General features: G+C 53.2%; 1 protein-coding gene across 4 annotated transcripts in view; it reads right to left on the reverse strand.

The window, feature by feature from the left end:
• Positions 1–11,067, reverse strand: part of B3GAT1 (beta-1,3-glucuronyltransferase 1) — a 40,507-nt gene extending 29,440 nt beyond the window's left edge. For 3 of the 4 annotated variants that reach the window (XM_064397921.1, XM_064397920.1, XM_064397919.1), the window contains exon 1: positions 11,002–11,022. The gene's annotated coding sequence lies outside the window, so the exon portion shown is untranslated. Of the gene's footprint in view, positions 1–11,001 lie in introns of all 4 variants that reach the window. The other variant, XM_064397923.1, reaches the window with a different exon arrangement.
• Positions 11,068–16,645: the final 5,578 nt, after the last annotated feature.

The following is a 16,645-nucleotide window of genomic DNA, read 5'->3' on the forward strand; positions in this document are numbered from 1 at the left end:
GCTCTGGAGGTGAGATGGAAATAGCTGCCTACTTTTGGCCAGGAATCTCAGGGCTCAGGGAGCTCAGGGCTGAGCACAGCGATGGCACAGGCACCGACACTGACACAGCCCAGCTCTCACCAATCCCATGGCCTGGAGAAGGTAATTTCTCCTGAATTTAGAATCACTCAAGGTCCAAGCCCATCCAGATCTGGATGAGAAATGGAGGAGCCAAACTGGTGCCTTAGGATTTCAGCTTTTCTATTTTCCATTTGTAATCCTGCAGTTCTTTAGTGCAGAACTCCAAACTCCACACACAGTGGGAGCTGCTGCTTCCCCATTTGGGGCAGACACAACAATTCCTCTCCAGGCCTGGCAATCAAGGACACCTCACTGCCTCAGGCTGAGAGATGGAAACAAAAGGGAGTTGGGGGAGCAAACTTGGGGTCAATGACTTCATTGGCTGAAGCTGGAATTGGCAGATTGACCCCAAAAATGCAAATGGTCCAGACATAAAAGTGTGAAACCTGTGACCCATTGTCCATTTTTTGGGTGTAGCCCCTAGGGGCTTTGTCTGCCCTAAATGTACCTGAATGCTCTTCAATAAATAAATCTGCTTTTTATTTTCTTAATTTTGTCTGGCCTCTGTTTTAGAATCCCCAAAAAGGCATCAAAGCAGAAGCTGGAGGCAGGGTGAAGCTGAGCAGTGCACACCTCATAACTCAGTGAGCACGAGGTTGTCACAGGAAGAAAAGCATCCCCAAGTGCCAGCACCACTCCCCACCCCCTGCCCTTCCCAGGAGCATCCTCAGCCCTTGGAAAAGCTTGTCCTGCTTGGCCAAGCACCATCCTGCCACCAAAACCTCCCCCAGAGAGTCTGAGCAGCAGGGAACTCTGACCTCCAGGTGGCTGAGGGCACACAGCCCTCACCTGCCACAGCCTGAGGGACACCCAGACTCCCCTGCAGGCTTTGCTTGCAAGGTGAGGTGCCAGATGAGCCCTTGGGGAGCTCTGAGGAGCCGGGGGGGCTTGGAAGGGCTGCTCTAAGAATATTGTAATCACGCAGTAATTATGGCACATCTGAAATCAACCCGGCAAATCACAGTGTTATTATTACCACTGTCACCAGCCCTGCCTGGCAGAGATCAGGCCCTGCCCAAGGAGGGAGCAGGGCTAAGGGAACATCCACAGAGCTCCAGCTCACTCCCTTCAGGCCTGCCCAACCCACACCCAGCAGCCTGGCAGCTCCCTCCTTCCTAGGACCACGTCTGTACTTCCCTCAGCTGCATCTCAAGGTACCACACGCAATTAGTCAGGTTGATTTTACCTTTTTTTTTTTTAAATTAAACAACTATCTTCAAGCACAAGAGCAGCCCTTGTGATTTGATTGGGGCTGTCAGTCTTTCAAATGTCATTCCTATAGATGACTAATCTGTAAAAACATGAGTTACTAAACTCATTGACTCAGTTGATAATGAGCCAGAGCAGAAATGATGGTGAGACAGAGAGGGAGGAAGCAGAGCTGGCTGGGCTCTGAAGGTGCTGCATGGGGACACTCTGCAGCTCGAGGGACTGGGGCTGCCTGGGAAATGCAGGCTATGGAAAAGGGGATGTGGCACACCAGGGAGGACATCTGGGCACTCCTGCTCCTCCCTCATGCTGACAGAAACGATAATTTTCTGTCTTAGCCTCTCTGCGTGTGCTGGTTCTCAGCACATTGAAGCCGTTGCTTCCCATCCTGCCTTTGGAACAGGATTCCTGCACTCCCTGATGCCCTTTTCCCACATCTACCCAGTGTAGCACAGCTTTGGGAAGCACCCCAAGCTTTGCAAGCTGAAAGTGTCCCACAGCACAGCAGAGGGGGCAGTGCTGATCCCATCCCACTTTTGGATTCTTCCCCTCTCCACAGGCTCTGGGTCCCAGCCCGGGTCCCAGCCCTGCTCTGGACTGGGACAACCCAGGCTCTCAGGTGAGGTATTTATTAACTCTGAGCCTCTTGTCTTTAGAGCCTTCTGGAACAAGGAAAGAAGGGCTGCCAGGCAAGGCAGGAACAGTGCTGGCTGCATTTCCAGAAGACAAACGGGTGGAAGGAAGGAGGTACATGTGTGGGGTGACAGCTTCAGGGCAGTGCCACCAATCCTTTGCCACCAGCAGCTTCACAGCTGTCACATTTGCCAAAGCCAAGGGACAGAACCCAGGTCCCCCTGCTCCCCTCCCACACATGTCCTGCCAGTGCAAAACCCCCAAAACCCCAAAGCAGGGACAGATTTATGGTGAGCATTTCCCTGAGCCCAGCACCTGACAGCAATTCCTGAATCCTGTCCATGCCACAGCCTCCACAAAGGGCAGAAATTGGCAGCTCCCCCTCCTCCCCTCCTTTGGGCTTTATTTATAGAAAGGCACCTTTTATTGCCATTTTCCCTCTTTCCTGAGGCCAGCCTGCCAGGCTGGAGGCAGAGACACCATCTCCACCTGCAGGATCCAGGCAGACCCCCCTTGCTGCTGGGGATTCACCTCACAGGGGGTTTATTCACAGCTGTGCCCGCCAGGCCCCTTCTCTGTGCTCCTCTCTGAGCTCTGCCTGCTTGCACTTGGGAGAATTTCAGAGTTAAAGGAACTAATAACTTAGAATAACTAACTCCAAGGGAGATGAGGCTTCAAACTGGGCCACCCAAGAGTGAGCTGAGCCCTCACCACGCTGCTTCCCAGTCTCAGAGCTGTCCTTTTCCACACAGCTTTCAACCCATCTTTTCAATACTCCCCATTTCAGCACTCATAATTTTTTATCCCTGCTAAAAATCATGTCAGGACCGATGCTTCTCGACGTGACAAACAGAAGACAACACTTCCAAAGCCTCACAGAAGGTCACTCCAGGAGCTGCACGCTCTGGGAAGATGAATATGTCCGAGTCACGCCTGCTGAATGTGACACTATTATAAGAAAGACACTGGCAGAATTATTCATCAGCAGCGACTTCTGTGACTCCAATCTCCTTAACCAGCTGCTGTCCATCCAAGTGGATCAGAGCCCATCTGAATAAACCCTTGGCTGTCCCTACCAGCCCACAGCACCCAGAGCAGCCTCCCCTGAGCTCTGCAGCCTCCTCGGGAGCCAGGCATGGCAGGAGGGAAGGAATGTTCCTGCATCTCAGGGCTGCAGGGAGCAGACAGTGCCACAAACTGGCTGGCAGCCTTTCAGAGGTGGCAGGCTTGTGCCAGATTATCCTTCCCTCTCTCCCAAATTAGAAGCAGAGCGTGCCACTAGAAAGTCAGGTGAAAGCTGTCTCTCAAGGAAGAGAGAGGCTGCCTCTCACAGCATCCTGCTGACCTGAGCACGGCCAGGGCCTCCCAAAAATCCCACAGCTCTCAGGTGCTGCCTCTCACAGCATCCTGCTGACCTGAGCACGGCCAGGGCCTCCCAAAAATCCCACAGCTCTCAGGTGCTGCCTCTCACAGCATCCTGCTGACCTGAGCACGGCCAGGGCCTCCCAAAAATCCCCACAGCTCTCAGGTGCTGCCTCTCACAGCATCCTGCTGACCTGAGCACGGCCAGGGCCTCCCAAAAATCCCCACAGCTCTCAGGTGCTGCCTCTGTGCTGTCCCAGAGCTGCCCTGGCAGGCATGGCCTGGGTTGCTGACCCGCAGCATAAACTGTGCTGGGATTTATTCACAACACCTCTGATTTAAACATGGTTCCCTGCCATGGACACAGCCATGGAAGCCCCTCTTGGAGGCAGAGAAATGGCAAATATTTGCAAATATTTTTAAAATAAAAATTTAAATAATAAACTAGAATGTTTTAAATTCGGAAAATTTAAAATATTCACCTTCCCCAGCCCCAGAGCCCAAGCTAAGCAGTGCTGTATTGCACTAATAATATAAAATACATATGTATTATATAATATAATACATATGTAATGTAATGCATATATATACACACACATATATATACACATATATATGTATTATGTGTGTATATACACATTATATACAATTACAATATACATTATATACATTATAATGTACAATATTTATATATTATTTATAGAAACATAATATATATTTATATATGTAGTGTATATATAATGTAATATAAAGTAATTATAGAATAGAATATACAATATTATATACTATATATACATGATATAATACAATATATACACATTATATTATATATTTTTATGTAAATATATGCTTATATACTCCTGCTGGCTGCAGGGGACATAAAAATACAAGCCAGGCCCCCTCTCTGCCTCAGTCACACACATTCACACCCAAACATCACCTCTGCCCCTTTTCCAGCCCCCAGCTCAGCCCAGGACTGCCTCAGTCCCTGTCCCTCCCTCCCTCCTTCAGGCACCCAGCCCCCTCACAGCTCTGCCTCTCAGCAACCATCACGTGCATCTATTATTCAGGAGAAATATCAAGTTATTCATGAGCCTAAACAGTCTCCAGGTACTGCACCCAGCCTAACAAAATCCCTCCGGTTGGTTGGTTCCCAGCCTGAGCTCAGGGAGAGGAGAGTGGATCCCTCGTTTAGGGGGATTTATTCTGAGCAGGAGCAGCCCTGCCTGCCTCCCCTCATCATCCCCGATGTCCCTCAGGGTCCCTCAGCTCCTGCCCGCTCCACAAAGCCCAGCCTGGCCCCTGGGCTGCAGTGACAGCTCCCCACAGGCACAGGGGGCACAGGGGGCACAGGGGGCACAGGGGGCATGGGCAGGGACCCCTCACAGGCCAGGGGACACCCAGCCCCAGCTGCACACAGCAGCTCCTGCTTCCCTCCATCCAGATGTGCTGCTGAGGATGTACCCCAGCCGACCCCTGCCCGGGGCTGGACCCCGTGAACACCCGGGATGATTTCTCTGAGCATTGCCCCTCGTCCACCCAGGCAGGGAATCCTGCCAGGGCTGCTGCTCCCGTGCTGGTGCCACAAACTGGGACACGGAGCTCTGTGTGTGGCTCGCTGCACTGTGAGCACCCCCAGCCCTCCTAAAAACACAAAACACTCCAGTGCAGACCACAAAAAAACCCCAAGTCCTGCATTGGAGCAGCCAGAAATGCTGCAGCACTCTGGTGTGCTTCTGCTGTGCAAGGAAGGCCTTGGGGAGATGATTCCAGAGGAATAATTCACACCACAGGGCTGAAGAGTGATGGGGTTTTATGGAGTTTCTTTGGGTTCTCTTGGGGTTGGTTAGGTTTTTTTTTTGTTTGTTTGGGTTTTTTTGTTTGTTTGTTTGTTTTGTTTTTGGGTTTTGTTTTGGGGGGGGTTTGTTGGTTTTTGTTAGTTTTTGTTGGGTTTTGTTTTGTTTTGTTTTGTTTTGTTTTGTTTTGTTTTGTTTTGTTTTTTAATGGGTGGATGAGGCTTCACATGAGCTGAAGCTGGAAAAAGTTCCCTTGGATTCATTGATCCCAGCATGGTTCCAGGTTTAATTTCTGTGTCACAATCTCTGTGATTCACCTGGAAAAACCACAGGAGATCACTCAGCCTGTGGGGCCAGGGCAGTGTCAACCCCCAGCCTTTGCTTTTGCTCCCTAAAAAGCAGGATCCCCCCGCCAAGGACATGGAGTCCTGGCCCTCACAGAGCCACCTCTGTGAAGAGAAACCCATTGGGACACATTTCCTCCTCAGCTGTAGGAGCTCCTGAACAGCTGGAAAACGCAAAGGGTGAAATCCAAGGTGGAATTTTACAGCCAGCTCCGAGGGGAGGTGACCCAGGCACCCACCCCACTGTCACAGGGGCACCCACACGCCCTCCAGCAGCCCCACTCCCTCACAGCAGCACACCAGAGCATCTCAGCCCCTGCTTGGTGCCACCAGGACAAGAATCTGGACCATGCAAACTCCAGCTATCCAAAGTGAGATCCCTGTGCCCCTGATGGTGACACAAGTGCTGCTTTTTATTCACTGAGAGCCCAAGTGGGCCCCAAATCACCCTGGCATTATGTTATGATAATGCTGGAAGTATTATAAATGCTCTGTGTGCCAGACAAATCCTGGAGCAGGCTTCCAAATCCCCTCCAAATCCCCTCTTGTGTCTCTACATTCATCCATTCATGAAATGCAGAGCACAGCCTCAGCATCCATCCTTCTGCTCCGGGGCTCTTTCCAGCTCAGTGGAAGGTGAGGCAGACTTGGGTTGTTTCTCCTGGATTAACCTTTTTTTTTTTTTTTTTTTTTGCCTTTCAGGTGCCAAATCTGCAAAGGAACCTGCAGGGCATTTAGGAATGATGTCCAGCAAGAGAGAAATCCCGTGCTTCTGTCTCCTGTCAGAGAGTGAAGTGTGCCTCATTCTCTTAGATCAGATGAGCTTCACCCTGAAAATTTGTATTTTCCATCACAGCTGAACCTACCTGAGGTGACACCCCAATCTTCAAAACACTGGAGCAAAGGGTTCCTCTCCTTTTGGGGGTGAGACTTCTCCCTCTGAGCCACAGCTTTCAATTCCCTCTGCACTGCTCTTCAAGAACAGCACAAAAATCCCTAGACAGAAGCTTAGCTCTTGTCCTGGCTTTAGGAAAACAGCTCAGATCCAGGCAGGAGGGGGATCTCGAGCATTTCCTATTTATTCTGCTGTCACAGCCAGGCATATCGTGTTGTGTTGGCCATGGCTCACAGGGAGAGCAGAGCTGGAGGGATTTCAGAGGCACCACTGCAGCTGGGAAATTGCTTCAAGGCTCGGGCAGGGCAGGAACAGAGTGAGAAGAGGGCTGTGCAGAGGGAAGGAGCTCACTTCCAGGATGGAAAAATGAGTGGAAGTGTGCTTTAAGGTATTTTACTGCCCAGAACTGTGCAGGGAGAAGGAACTGATTTCCAGGATGGAAAAATGGATGTGGAAATCTACTTTAAGGTGTTTTACTGCCCAGAACTGTGCAGAGGGAAGGAGCTCACTTCCAGGATGGAAAAATGAGAGTGGAAGTGTGCTCCAAGATCTATTCCTGCCCAGAACTATGCAGGGGGAAGGAACTCACTTCCAGGATGGAAAAATGAGTGTGAAAGTGTGCTCCAAGGTGTATTCCTGCCCAGGAATCATTTTTTGAGCCTGTGAACAATATCTTTTGGGAAGTGACACTTGGTACAACAAAAAACCCACAGAGGGAGAGGGATAAGGGTAGGAGGGGGTGAAATGGCTAAATTTCTGGGACAGAGCACCGAGAGCAGGATGTGCCCCCAGCACTGGGAATTCTTTGCCCACTCTGTCATTCCCTGGGGATGTGGAGTTCCCACCCCAGCTGGAGCAGGATGTATTCCACAGTGACTCACACCTGTGCCACTGACAGCTCTTGGGGCTGGTCCTTGTGTCTCCAGCAGGAGATGGAGATTAATTATAAAATTATAATTATGGGCCCCACCCCACGGGCTCTGCTCAGCAAATCCCTCACCATCTCCTGGGGGTGAATCCAGCCCTGATGGACAAGCCAAACACAAAAAGTCAAGGAATGCAGAAGGAAAAGGGAGAGTCCATCCTCACCTTTCAGCCCTCGTGCTTGGCACGGGCCACTCCTCCTGCCACACAGCAGCAAAGCACGGGCAGGTGGCTGATTTGGGATCTCCACAGGCAGAACATGAGCAGACAACACATCACAGAGAAAAAGGACCCACAGAGCAGCCACTGCAGAGGCACCTTCCAAGGACATGGATCCCAGAAGGAGCTTTGCCTTGCGGTGGGTTGAAGCTGATGGTTTTGGCTTTTCTATTTTTCAGGTTCTGTGCTGTTTAGTGTGTGGGTCTGGGTTCATGTCAGGGGATGGTGAGCTCTGCACAGAGCAGGGAGACAAAACAATTCCTGCTCCAGCTGGGCACCAAGGACAAATGATCCAAATCTCAGCCCAGGAGCACAAACCCCGTGGGCTGGAGAGAGGAAAACAAGCAGGATGGGACTGCAGGGGCTGCAGCTGGGATTGGACACTGAACTGCAATGTGCACATGGAGCAGAGCTGAGCCCAGGGAGAGACCCCGGCAGCGCTCGTGCATTTTGGGACCATTTGGGTTCATCTTGCGTTCCTTTTGGGACCATTTGGGTTCATCTTGGGTGCAGCCCTGGCTGGGCTCTTGGGCTGCCCAAGGTGCATCCATGGAGGAGATCCTTTGAATAAATCCCTGCTTTAATTCTGTAACTCTGTCCAGTCTCTGTTTTAGCTCATCCTTCCCAAGGCATCAGTTTCTGGCAACCACAGCAGGACACAAGACTTCAAAGCTCCTCCAAATGCTCCTCCAGCTAAACACAACTTACAGCTGCAGCCCACTGAGCTTTTCGAGGCAGGAAATGAAGGCCTGCAGGGAAAGTGGAGGGTGAGGAAACCACTGAGGGCATGGCCACAGAGGAAGATGCTGACCAAGGCTTGCTGCATCCCCAGAAGTCAGGGATCTTGCTGAAAAGCAGCCCTGGAATCTGGGCAGCCTCTGGCACTGCTCATCCCTGCCAGAGAAAATGCACAGAAATGCAAGAAAGGACCACGTCCTGTCCTCCTCTGGATTCAGATCTGCCCACTGGGTTTTGTCGGAGAAACTAAAAATTGCTTTTTTTACACAACTTTTTTTTTTTTGAGCCAGTAGAAATAGAACAAGGGCAAGAGAGCGCAAAATCATCTCAAAAGGCAAGTCTGCAAAAACCCACTGAAGAATGAAATGCAACATTTGCCCCGGTGTCCCTTTTTAAGACAGTTCTTGTCATTTCCCAAGGCTTGTGCTGTGGCAACAGGAGAGGGCTGGAAGAGATTGAAGGGGCAGATGCCCTGTTTTGGGTTCAGGAAGCAGCATTTTGGCAGGGAACAGCCAGCTCTGGCCAAGGGGAGAGTGTGTGCTCACACTTCAGTCCTGGAAGGATTCTTGGTGAGCTTGGGCCAGATCTCCCTGAGGGTTGCCAGGAGGATGCAGCAGGGCTGAGGATGCTAAAACCCCTCCAGCCCTGCACTCTGGAGGCACTCAGAGCTCTGCTGGCCTCCAGAGGGGCACAACTGCAGAGAAACCCCAGAAAGATGCACCACAAACAGGCAGGGAAGAGGAAATGCAGCATCCCTGAGCTTGGCTGGGCTGTGGTGGCACTGCCCTGGTGAGGACAAAGGCACTGTGCCAGCTGTGACACAGACAGGGTGACAGCCCCGGCCACTCTGAGCCACCCTGATGGGTCAGGAAACTTTGGGAATCCACGTGGGAAAGCTCTGCATCTCTCCTCCTGGGGACTCTTGCACTGAGGGAGACCCTCATGGAGACCCTGTGGCTTTTCTGCCCCAGAGAAGCAGAACCTGAGACTTGTGTCCCCTGTTCTGCACCCTGCTGGGTCAGCCAGCTCCTGCTGAAGCTGTCAGGGCTCTGCTGGGAACCCCCCAGCACTTCCCCAGGAATGGAGAAATGGGAAATTCCCCCGCTGGAATGGGAATGTACTCAGAGCCAACATCACTGACTGAGTGTTTCTTCCTCTGCCTTCCCCACACCCATAAATATTCAAACAGGAAAAGAAAATTATTGATCAGCTGCCTTCCCATTATAGCAGCACCCACTGTCCTGCTGGCTTTGGCCATTTCCAAACCCCCTACCACAGAATTAACCCTGCTGGGAGAAATATTCTTCCTCATTCTTGAATTCCTTCACCAGAACATCACCTGCATTCCTTGAGGCTGGCACAGAAACCAGAGTTTGGAGTTTCACACAGAAGGAAGATATTTTCCCCATCGTTTCCCCAGTGCCTCCATTTTCCTTTCCACACCCTTTCAGTCCCATCTCTGCCAGGTAAGCCAAGAAATCCCAGCCCCTGTGACCTTCCAGCCAAATCTTGGTGAATCCACTCACTGAGGTGGATGCTCAGGGACACCAAAAATCCAAGTGTGTGCAGAGCAGTGCAAGAGACTCCAGAGTCTCTGCCAGTCCCTCACATTGGGCCACAAACTCCCCGAATGTTCCTGCAGGCTCTTACAGAGACTGATGGCACGCCGGGGCTCAGGATGTGTTCGCACCAGTGGGGACTTCTGGGACACGTCATTATTTCAGTAATCAAAGCAAATGCTTCCTAACCCCATGCCAGCAGCCATCAAGCAGCCCCTGGAGGCAAGGGGAGGAGGGGGATGTGGCAGACAGCACAGAGCAAATGGATGTTGCAGCAGCAAGATCCTGCCCAAGGTGGTGAGGGGTGGCCAGGCAGGAGCTCTGCTCGCTGGGAATAACTGGGATGGGGCTCCACGGCTGCAAACATCGGGCTCTCCTCGGGGCTTTCCCAAACATCTGGCTAAAGACACCTCCCAGCACTGTTTGAAGTTGTGCTGTGCGCTCTGACTGAGAGAAATTCGGAGTTTCACGGTCAGAGACCCAGGAACTGAGTCAGAGAGAGGCCCAGCAGGGAGAGGAAAGCATCATTTGTGGGCAGCTTCATTGATCAGCCCTGACTTTCTCCCTCACAAGCACTGTTTCTCATCCCCTCCCCTCCCACTCCACACCACAACACAGAGATCCATCCCTCCTCAGATGGCAGAGCCTTGCTCAGCCATCTCCTCTTCCCTCAAAAGACAGCACTTGGGAAGCTTTTCCCTTTAAGCAGCCTCAAAGTTGGCTCCCAGCACTGCTGGCACGAATGAAAGCGGTTTCAGTTCCCCCTCCTGCTGAATCCCATCCCTCTCCGGTGCGAAGAAAAGGCAGAGGATGACCAAGGGGGGGGGGGAGAAAAGCAACTCCGGGTGGCCTCTCACCTCCCTCCCCTAATTGTCACACTGAGGGGACACTGAGGTCCCCGAGGGGAGCCCCGGGCTGGGAGGGCGATGCTGGGAGCTCCTGGAGGCGAGACACGGGCGCATCCCCGCTGAGGCAGGAAAGCAGCTCGGTGTCCTCAGCAAAGCGGGGGCAAAGCGATCTCCAGCACCGCAGCCCCCCGACCCGCTCTGCGTCCTTTCCGTGCGCTGCGAGGGGTGGGAAAAAACCGCTCCGAGCGTCCCCTGCTTCCTCCCGTGCCCTGCCCGCTGCATCCACACACCCTGTGCATAAAGGAGCCGTGTCCTGCTCGCCTCAGCCATGCAGCGGCGGGAGGCGAGAGTTACCTGGTTCGCACAGCCGGAGCCGCCTTCTGTCTCCATCGTGGCCGGGAAGCTGCTCCCATTCATGCTCTAATCCCTGGGAACAGAGGCACGATTCAAAGCGGCTCCTCGCCCATCCGAGCGGGCTCCCCCAGCAGCCTCCGCCTCCTCCTCGCCCCCCTTTTCTCCTCGTTTGTTGCGTCCGGCTTTGTGGTGGTTCTCTCGGTGTGTCTGGGGTTTTTTTTTTTAAAATGTTTTCTTTCTTAATCCAGGCAGCAGCCACGACGCTGCTTCATGGCATCCCTGCCCGCGTTTCACTCGCCCGGGAGCAGCCCCGGAGAGCTCCCGGCTCCGCGCAGCCCCGGCTCGCAGCTCTGCCTTCTGCAGCGTGGCGTTCGGGAAAGAAAGACAGCGAGGGAGGGAGGGAGCGAGCAAACAGGGAGGAGGAGGAGGAAGAGGAGGAGGAGGAGGCCAGCGGGATGCAGGAGGAAGGAGCCAGAGCGTGGCTGCTTTGTATCCAGAGCAGCGCCGGCAGCCTCTCCCTGCCAGAGGAGGACCTGCGCTGCTGATGGTCTGTACCAATTCATCCCGCTCCGCCAGGGGCACCGCTCCCTGCGACAGCCGCCAGGGAAAGCCAGGGAAGGGCCCCTCGAGGAATTGGTTCTGCTCTCCTCACTCTCAGCACACACCGGGCTGCGGCCGCGGGCTCGGGGAGCCGCTGCTCCGGCTCACGGAGAGAGGAGAGGGGATGGGATAATGGGATGGGATAACGGGATGGGATCCATGGGATGGGATGGGATGGGATAATGGGATGGGATAATGGGATGGGATGGGATGGGATAATGGGATGGGATAATGGGATGGGATCCATGGGATGGGGATGGGATGGGATAATGGGATGGGATCCATGGGATGGGATAATGGGATGGGATGGGATCCATGGGATGGGGATGGGATAATGGGATGAGATCCATGGGATGGGGATGAGATGGGATCCATGGGATGGGATAATGGGATGGGATGGGATAGGATGGGATGGGATGGGATGGGATGGGATGGGGATGTGGATGGGGGTGGCATGCATGGGATGGGGAAGCTCTGGCTGGCGAGGGGGCTCAGCATTGCTCAGAGGAAGCTCGGAAGGTGACCATGTGCTGGGTGCAAGGCAAAGCTCCCCCTCCAGCCCCCAGGGTGGCAGGCAGAGCTCAGCTCCACTTCCAGCTCTTCAGAGGAGCCCCCTTGGCTGCTCTCTGCTGGTGCCTGTGCTGATGGCTCCCAGCTGGGCCCAGCCAGGCTTTGGGAGCAGTGGGCAGCATTCCTTATACCTCATCCCACTCCCCTTCTGTGCAGCACCAGCCTTCCCATGGCCCTGCTCAGCCATTCTCACCCACCACCATGTCCCTCCTGGCACTGCCCAAGGGTCCTGGCACTGGACAAAGGGCAGCAGGAGCATTTTCCCATGGGAAGGAGGCTCTGGATGTGACTGCCCTTGAGCTGTGACATCTGCACCCAGCCCAGCAGGCACACAGGACCCGTGTGTGACCTCTGTCCATGCACAGAACCACAGGGATGCTCCCTTCCTCCCTGGGGATCACTTGGAGGAGGCAGGGCTTGAGTGGGCAGGGAGAGCAAAGGTCCTGTCTCCTGACCCTGCCCTTTAGTAGCTGACCCTGCTCAGCAGCAGATCTCTCCCAGCTGGCTGAACAGCACGGTGAGTGTGTCTCCAAATGCCAGCTGGGCAGTTTAACCTGAGCCAAAAGTCACTGCTGAGCTTGGGGGTGAGGCACCTTTCACCTGTCCTGAGCTGCTTCCCACCACATCAATCCTGTCCAAGTACCCCCGTTTATCTCCTCCTGTTCCACACTGGACGTGCACAGATCCACAGATCTCCCCTGCTGTTCCCTCTCTGTAAGGTTACAGTGCCATGGAAACCTGTAGGTATAGACAGATTCACTTATGCTTTACCAAAAAAGGAAGAACAAAGTAAAAAAAAAACATCATTGTGGTGACTGGGGAAAGCTGGAGTACACAGGGATCTGAGATCCACAGCGTGGAGCAACCTCAGTGGTCCTCACCAGGGATTCCCACCATTTTCACTGGACCTTTTGGTTTTGAACCTACAGCATTCAGACTCCAGCTTTAACTTGTGCATCTCCAGGGGATGCAGAGATTTCCGCTGAGAAGTTTGGAAATCCAAACATCACCCACAAATGATCAGCCACTGACAAAGCCCAGCTGCATCATCAGAGGGACAGGGATCCCACACTCCTTATTCCTGAAGTGGGGTGAGCTGGAGGGCTCCACACCACTGCCTCAGGTGGATATGAGCTCTGCTGAGCCTGTGTTGGACAAAGCAGGGAGATGATGCCTCCAGACCACGCTGAAACACTGTCCAGGGTGATGCTGGAAGGAAGGAGACTGAAGCAGCCTCTCCCTGCAAGCTGCACCTACTCTGTGGAAGAGCAGGATGAACAAGGACTGCCAGCCCAGAGCCCTTCATGCACAACCAGGCAGCTCCTGATCAGCCACCCCCTTTGCAAAGCACAGCAGCTCCTGCAATCAAAGGGAGCGTGGCCTTTTTTTGTCCTTGGTCTCATTTTCTGCAAGGTACCTAGGGAGAGATCAGCTCCAAAGACTCCTTGCCTGGGAATTTTGTGCCAGCTCAGCTAGTACTAAGGGTTTCACTGAGCTCCATGTCTATTAAAAATGCATAATGTCCACTTAGATCAAACGGGTGGATTCAGACCTGGTGCTTTTCCAGCGTGTCCCAGGCTGTTATGGCATGCTGGAGATGGATAGAAGGGATCTGTCCCTTGAGGCCCATATCAGAATGAGAAAAGGGCAGATTCACTGAATATTTCAGGTGGGAAAAAAAATGAGAAGAGGCATAAAAATGCTCCTGCCACAAAATCTAAACACATCAAAATTCAGGGGGGAGGGGAAGGAGATGTGCTACACCTGAGATTCATAAAATTATGGGTGAGCAGTAACATTTCAGACTGAGCCAGTGCCTCAGAAGACTCACAAAGGTGGAAAGCATTGGGAAAAGTATCAAGGAAGCTCAGGAGGGACATAGAGAGGCATTGCTTCATCCCTGTGGACAAAAATTACAGCATGACGCACCCAGAGCTGCTTCTGGTGATCAGAGCAGCGGAACAGCCATGCAAAAACACTGCCCTGACATTTGCCAAGGTTGTCCCTTTGAACCCTCACATATCCACTTGTCTGCACGCTGGATGGGGCTGTGCCACACTCCTCTGGGCCAAATTCCAGGAGAGAGCCAGCAAGAGGGGAGTGGGAGGAGAGGCTCAGGCAGTCCTGCAGGATCCTGGGATGAAGGGGGGAAATCTTTGCCTGGATCCAGGAGCTTCACAGAGGATGTGAGTCTGGAAGAGGCAGCATCGCTGTTGACAGCAGTGTGTATAAACAGAGCAGCATTTCCCTGCTCCCTCCCCCTTCTTATTATAGCACAAAACACCCCGAGTAAAACACATACACACAACAATCCACTATAAAAGGAAAACAAAGCCCGGAGCGTGAGCGCGCACACGCAAACACAGAGACACTGCTGGAGAGCACAGCACACATCCAATACCTTAAATGTCATTTTTTAAAATATTAATGCTCTGCTTCTGGCTAGGTTTATGTAAGGTTTGTTTCCACGGGGCTGGAGACACATGCAAACCTAAAGGGGATGCTCCTAGCCCCACACCCTGTGCTGCCACAGGGGCTCAGTCCTTGACCCTGCTCTGTCTTGCCCTTCCCAGCTCCACAGCCAGGCAGCAGCAGAGCCGGGGCAGGCTCGCTTCCTCCAGGCTTTTTTCCTGTGAGGAAGCAGAGCTGCAGCTCCCTGCTCTCCTCTCCTCTCCCCGTGTTTGCCATCTGGCAGTGCCGGGAGCATCCGTGCTGGGAGCCAGGCCTGGACACGAGCGGTGCCTCTCCTGGTGAGCACCCAGCTCATCAGCCAAGGCTGTGAGGGGCAAGGGAGCTGCACCAGGGCCAGGCCTCAGTAAATAGCAGGGTATGTGTCTTGGTTTGGAAAGCCAGGTGTCTGCTAAGGAAGGCAGGATTCTCCCCTGAAATAGAAAAAAAATGTAAACCCCCTCCCTCCGAATTTTATAAATTTGAAATTAAGGTGGGGGGCTCTCGGGCAAAAATATGCGAGCAGGAATAACAGTTTTTTATTAGGGAAGAAAATAAAAGGATCAAATAAACAATGCAGTAAACTAAAACAACACTGACAGAGTCAGAGCACAACCTGACACCCTGTGGGTCAGGGTGTTGGCAGCAGTCCCATTGGAATTGTGGCTCAGCCCTCCTGCAGTGCCAGGAGTGGTTCTGCTGGAGCAGGGATCCTGTAGAAGGGTGTAGTCTTCCTCTGAAGATCCAGGGGAAGAGGCAGCTGCTGTTCCTCTGGGAAATCCAGTGGAGAAGCCGTGCTGGTGTTCCAGAATCTCAGATTATATCCAGGTAGGAATGCTTGGCTCCTCCCTCTGGGCTCACATCTCCCAGTGGATGCTGCAGTTCTTATCAGCCATGCAGGGACATTCCACAGCCTGTTATCAGCAGATGTTTCCTGAAGGGAGGGAGGAGTGGGTGTGGAAGAGATCTCAGCAGCACTGCCTCCTCCTCCTGCCTGAGCACAGGAATTACCTCCCCTCAGGAGTTTCCCCAGGCTGTCCTCACCTTGTGGTGCCAGACCAGAGACAGGACTGCCTGCAGAAATGGGAGAGGAGTGGCACAGCCAGATTCTGAAGCTCCTGAGACCCAGCCCTGACCTTGGTTCAAAGGCCAGCCTTGGGAAATGCCAGGGCAGTGTCTTTGTGACAAATGTCAGGGCAGTGTCTTTGCATGGTTGTTCTGCTGCTCTGGGTGCCTCGTGCCATAATTTCCATCCAGAAGGATGGAGCAATGCCTCTGTGTCACTTGATGGTCCCTCTCACCTGCATGGCAGCCCAGAGGTTGTGGGAGAGGCTATGGAGGAAAAAATGCCAAATTCTGGCCACTTTGCCAACCTAACACCATTCCCCTTCTTCCTACAGTGGCCGTAGCTGCTCAATCCCAGAAACCAAACTAACAAATTGTGTTCACCCTCCATCCTACCAACCCCGCCCAGCCCAATGTTTATGGTGCTCCCTTCAACCCCCCCCCCCCAGTCCCTCCCACTCTCTGGAACAGATCCTTGCTCCTGCTCTGGTTGTCATTTGCACACTGGCCAAAACCTCCTCCAACACCCACCTGCTGTCCTGGCCATTACTCACCAAGGGCCACAGGCTCAGAGACAGGGAGACACTTTCTTCCCCAGCAGCAGGGAGGTGCTGCCCACCCCTCCAAGGCTCTGGAAGTGGATGGAGGAGGTTCCTGCTCCCTGATCTGTGGGTGCAGCCCTCAGGACACTTCAGAGCTGTGCACAGCACGTTCAGGAGCAGGTCAGAGGCTGAGGAGAGCAGAGGAGCCGTGGTGCTGTATCAGCAGGTGGTGCTCTCCCCTGCAACCAACCTGGCGTTTTTCCAGCTGGATTTCCTCCAATGAAGACACCTGAGCCTCACACAAGCCCCCAGCCTCACACAAGCCCCCTGTTCTCTGCCCTGCTGGGACACTGAGCCAGCATCAGCTCAGAGCCTGGGGGATGAGAGCTGTGCCTGGAGCTCCCCATGGACAGAGGAGC

The sequence above is a fragment of the Passer domesticus genome, chromosome 23 (genome assembly GCF_036417665.1).
Source record: "Passer domesticus isolate bPasDom1 chromosome 23, bPasDom1.hap1, whole genome shotgun sequence".
NCBI lineage: Eukaryota > Metazoa > Chordata > Aves > Passeriformes > Passeridae > Passer > Passer domesticus.